Source organism: Gymnodraco acuticeps, unplaced genomic scaffold (genome assembly GCF_902827175.1).
Source record: "Gymnodraco acuticeps unplaced genomic scaffold, fGymAcu1.1, whole genome shotgun sequence".
Classification (NCBI taxonomy): Eukaryota; Metazoa; Chordata; class Actinopteri; order Perciformes; family Bathydraconidae; genus Gymnodraco; species Gymnodraco acuticeps.
This window is the reverse complement of record NW_022992343.1, coordinates 12,039-18,057: the sequence shown is the minus strand read 5'-3', so window position 1 is coordinate 18,057 and position 6,019 is coordinate 12,039.

Here is a 6,019-nt window from a genome sequence, read left to right as displayed (position 1 = left end):
TAAATGAAGGAAGGAATGACAGTACGTTAAAGACGGTATGATGCTGTGTGTGAAAGAGTCTGGTGGTGTACATGTGAGATTCTGATATTGTTTGTAAGACCAAGTATGAGTTGTAAGCTAGAGGGCCTCTCATACGTGCGCGTGCGTGCATACATATTAATTTAGTGTGTGAGAGAGTGTGATTCTGCGGCTTAATCTATGATCTGATAAAAAACTGCTGTGGAGTTTTGGAACATGTCCATTGAAACTTGTTCGGTTTTTATGCAGTTTGTGTGTAGAATTCTTATATGTGGCAAATAAAACGAGCTTAAAGCTCCTGCATTGTTTCTCAATAGAAGAAATCTGTAGTGGAATAAGTAACTCGATGTTTACGAAGCGTAAATATACTCAATTCATTCCATATCCTACTGAACTGAAAATACAAAAGTATTGTCATCAAAATAAACGTTAAGTAATAGAATACATGCGATGGGTAATAGCCCATTTTAGAATATATTTATATAATATATTTAAAATTACTGAGTTATATCTATTTTATGTATTAGCTATCTGTATTTGATGTATTTACATCTGTTAAGTAAGTACATTAAGTGTAGTAAAAAGTTGAATTTTGGCCTAAAAAATGTTGTGTAAACTTGCAAAGTAGTATCAAATTAAAAATAAATGATAATAAAGTATAAGTACCTGAATAAAGTACAATATATATTTGAGTATATGTACTTTAGTACATGCAAAGCACTGGAAGAAAGTAAATAATAAACATTACTGTATTAACGTTGATGATGACTTGCAGGATGGCCTCTCTATGAGAGTTCTGATACTTTAAACAAGGATTTATTTTTAAATAAAAATAAAATGTGTTGGCCTTGACTTCTCTTGAGCACCACAATACCTGATTCAAAATGTTTTATTAAGCATATATTTGTTGTGAGCAGAGATATTACACCGTTGGCGATTTGAATAATACACTATCCATACTGTGATTTAAATTACATTTCAATAAATTGGGGTGTCCTATTAAACATTCCCATTAAAACATCAGTTTTAAATGTTGTTGTGCATGATGGCATTATCATGTCTCTTATGCGGCTTTCACACCAGCGCTTTTTCCTTTCTAGCTCCGAGCTAGAGCTTTTCTGGTTCAGCTCCGGTTTCCCTTTTCTGCTCCCGCTCTGTTCACACCGCCCAGCACCCGACTGGTGCTGCCGCTGCTGCGTCATGACGTCATCGTTTACATCGCTGATTTGCTCCCCAACGGCATTACGGCGCTCACAACAACAACGGGGAACTGCGTCGGGTCGATGATCGTGTTGCTTTTAATCACACGAAGCCAGATTAAATTGAATAACGACTTCTCCAACCTTATACTTTGCTCCAGAGTGCCGTGGTTCATTGTTTATTAATGTGTTTCTGCAGCATTTACCGACCGCTGCAGTGTTGGCTGCTCTTCCACGGGAGTTTATTCTCCTCCGTTAGCTCCCGGTTAGCTCACACTGCTGCGGCCGCTCTAAAGTATTCACTGTCCGACTCACACAAGCAGCTGATACATATCCCCAGTTCCCCTTAGCCTAAGTGAATGTGTGTCAGTCTGAATTGACGCTGTTTGGTATCACAACGCTTTTATGAAAGTTTCTCTGGTATAAAATGGGTGATGTTAGCATAGCAACCGAAGCTAAACTGACTACTTGCTATTGCTATCCTATTGTGGCATAAACCGTTTTCTACAGGCACATTTTACCGGCGTATTTTTATTATGATTCTACTTGTGATAGTCGGACACGACAACCTGTGCAGCCCAAGTATTGATTCCATCCGATAGCTGCTATAATACAAAACAACAGGTCTGCCTCTCTCCACAATGATCAATAACAGTGAACGGATGGTCAAAGTAAGGTACAAATAAACAGAATCACACGAAGCCTGGTTAGTGTTGCCTGACTTTATAAAGTGTGTTTATAAGCACTACTGCTTGTAGGCAGGCATGACAGTCGACCCATGTTCAGGGGAGGTGGGTTTAGTTTCCTGCACGCCTCGACGTAAGAGAGACTCTTGCCTCTAGACCGACAATTTTTTGGAGCTGGAAGTGAAACGGATTCCGGAGCCGGCGCCGCTGCGGTGTGAACAGGAAAAAAACGGCGCTTTTCAGGCTCCCGCTCCGAGCCGGAGCTGAAAAAGCGCTGGTGTGAAAGGGGCATTAGTCACTTTAGAATTGTTCCTGATAATCTATCATTACATTCATGGCAGCAGAGTAGGTATAAAGTTTCGCAGTCCCGAGCTAATGCTGTCTCACGTGCTGTTTACGCAAACCTCTCTCTACTTGACGTAAGTGTTTAGCGGGACTTACTAACTGTCACTCGATTCTCTTGGCTCTAACGGTTCAGAAAAGGTGTCAATCACCCAAATTGACCAATGGGTTCCAAAGATATGATCCTGCGTAGTATAAACTACGCCCGCTCCGGCTCCATTACGCATTACGCAGCCAGAAGGGAGAGCTTCACCACCGAGGCGAGCTGGTGCTAGAGATGCTAGCTGACGATAGCTCATACCAGATGACTCTTCGTCGGATGATGAAGATCTCCTCCAGCCAGACCTGGATCCGGACAGTAGTGACTCGGATGTTGAACTTCCACCACGGGAAAGGTATGTAATCTCTCTGTTTTTATATATTAGTTATGTGTTTGGTGGAACTGCGTCACAGTGCTAGCTTAGCCAAGAAGCTACAGGAATGATTAGGCAAAATGGTAAATAGTGTTACTTGTCTATTTGGAGTTACATTTTCTAAATGAATGGCCAGTGAATGAATATATATATGTGTTTACTTATTTATTTGGTGTAATATTATTCATTTATAGTCCAATATTATCCTTTTTATATATTACTTTTGTGTTTGGTGGAACTGCATCACAGTGTTAGCTTAGCCAACAGGAATGATTAGGCAAAATGCTAAATAGTGTTACTTGTCTTTTTGGAGTTACATTTTATAAATGAATGGCCAGTGAATGAATATACATGTGTTTACTTGTTTATTTGGTGTAATATTATTAATTTATAGTCCAATATTATCCTATAAGTATAAGCCAGTGAATTAATCTAATCTCTTTGTTTTTCCACATTTGTTAGATGAGGAGTGGAGGACAAAGCCACACACCCAGAAGACTTTCAGGGAGCAGCTTGCTGCAGAATTGTTGGAGTTTGCTGAAGGCCCTGCTGAAGGCCCTGCACCTCCACCACCCCCTCCTCCTCCTCCACCACCACTCACATGCATGCCCGAGTATTATGGGGAAGATGCCACCAAGGTCAGGAAGAACTGCAGGAGGTGCCTAGATGCTGGACTCAAAAGGGTGAAGACACCTGTGTACTGCAGGAAGTGCCAGGTCCCTCTGTGCTTCACTGTCAAAAAGAACTGTTTCAGGGAGTGGCACGACCTAAATACTGGAACATTCAGGTAGGTATAAAGTTCAGGTAGGTATAACGAGTGTTTATTTAAAAAAAAATACTTGTTGTTTTTATATACCTAGTGTTATTTTATTGTATAGTGTGTTGGTAAAATATTTGTTGTTTTTACAAACCTACAGTGTGGTTTTATTGTATAGTACGTTGGTAAAATGTTTGTTTTTACATGCCTATAGTGTGTTGGTAAAATGTTTGAAATAAATCTGCCCCAGTTGGAGTCAAATGTTACCTATGTTTCCGTTTTTTTTTATTGTGCAAGTACACTTACACACAATGACCAACAGTGTAGTTTTATTGTATAGTGCGTTGGTACAGTTACATACATACACACCTACACATACCCACACAGCTACACTTATGGCGCGTTTCCACTGCAGCGGGGTAGCCCCGTTTAAGCGTCCCTAAGCGTCCTCGCTCTGGCCTCGGGCTGCCTCGCTGGCCGGCCCAGGCCGTGGCGCATTTCCATCACAGTTTAGGACCTGGGGTAGCAACGCAGTGTAGGCGGGGCGATCGGCTTTGTTTTTGTTCACATTTCGAGTTGTTCCGTCGAGCTCCCGCTGGATTTGATCATCCCCAATGAGATGTAGGAACGTCGTCACCTCCTCGGTCGACCACGGTGTGCTTTTCTTATTAGACGTAGCCATTTTTGTAGCTCATCCGTTTACAAAATGCTGTTTATAAAAATGCTGCAAGCTTGCTTCTAGATATATATGCGACGCTAGGGATGAACTTGCGCGCAATCTTGTGACGATTCTCTCTGACCAATCAGCAGTCGAGAGTGTTGACGTCATTAGTTCAGCCCTGGCCCTGGTCTGAGGGAACCACGATTTTATGAGGCCGGAAAAAGAGGGAAAAAGTACCCGCTGGCCGGTACTAGGCTATATGGAAACGCCACCAAAAACCGGCCTGGCCGCTTGAGGACGGTTAAACGGGGCCACCCGCTGCAGTGGAAACGTGCCATTACACACCTATACATACCCACACAGCTACACTTACACATACACACACACCTACACTCAGGGTTGGGTTGTAACGGAATACATGTAACGGCATTACGTAATCAGAATACAAAAATCAAGTAACTGTATTCAGCTCGCGTTACATTTGAAAAACGAGTAATCTGATTACAGTTACTTTCGTAAACCTGAAGTGAATACATTTTGGATTACTTATTGGAATTATTGGTGGAAAGATTTCCTCACAACATTTAATATTCATTACTAAAGGTACAGCCGAATCATCACAGCCCACAAAACCTATTACCAGATGGACCAAAAAAGCGTTTGAAAAAAAATCGCGGGTCCGCTCAGTGAAACAATAACAGCGAAACATGGAGGAACACAAGTCTGCGTTTAAATCGCGTGTGTGTGTGTGGTTAAAACACATCAGCCTGCGGTCGCTCTTTCTTTAGCCTTACTAATGATTATTTCTGAAGGTAAACACAGTGAAGGCGGTGCGTGAAAGGCACTGCGTGCTCGTCTTCTCAGAAGCTGAATTAACCCTCCCGCTGCCTCCTGGTGCTGCAGAGATTTCATGAAGTGAAGGAGGTGTTCCTTCTATAAAACAGCTGCGGGCAGCAGATACTGTGAGAGTCACGGACATGAATTCATAGATCAAGGCAGACTGGTGCACATACTCTCCTGTTTTGCCAATCCGGTGCTTAACCCTCTGGAGTCCAGGTGCGCATAATTTTACGTATTTAATCATATATTTCCGATTATAAAGAGTAGAAATATGATTCAGATATCCGCGTAATCGCTGGAAGAGTAGCTTTCCAGCGGTATCTCATGTGAGACTGTAACCAGGGCACAGCAGCCAATATGGCCGCTCAAAGCAGCTTGACTTTACACTGTGTGGGATTGGTGGATTTGTGTGTCCGTCAAGGAAATCTCGGCCGGCAGCCATCATGGTCTGAAATGACCAATGGACATCGAGAAATCACTAAGGACCTACCCACCAAGTAAACAAAACATAAACCACGTGTCTCCCATCAGTTTACGTCTTTGAGGAGAGAGAGAGAGCCAGAGAAAATGGCTAAAAAAAACTTTACAGTTGCCGACTTCGCTAGAGATTTTTTTCGCTAGCAGCAGTGAAGATAGAGCCTCAGAACGTGAAGTCTTCGACTCTTCTGAAGAAGAAGACTACAAAGACAACAACAAGGATCCATTTGGGCATGCATGGGTAAGTGTAAATATTACAGTAATAGTGTACTGGCAATGTGTGGGGAATACCGCGAAAATGAACAATAGGTTTATTGATATATATTATTTATCGATAGTCATGAACTTTTTATTGGACAAAATAGACTCTCCATGAGCAAACGTTTACTCTTTGTTAACGTTATTTTGGTGTGTAAAAGTGAGATTACATGTGTAGAGGATTAAATTAATCATGTATTCGTCCCACAACGGAGACATTTACAGTGACATGTTTTTGCCATCAATTATTTTATCATACTGTTCTGTACAGATGATACTTTGTAATCAGATGTAGCCTATGTATATGTTTGTCTGTGATTTTATACTGAATGTAAAGTAACTGGAAATATGTGTGTGTGTGTGTGGTG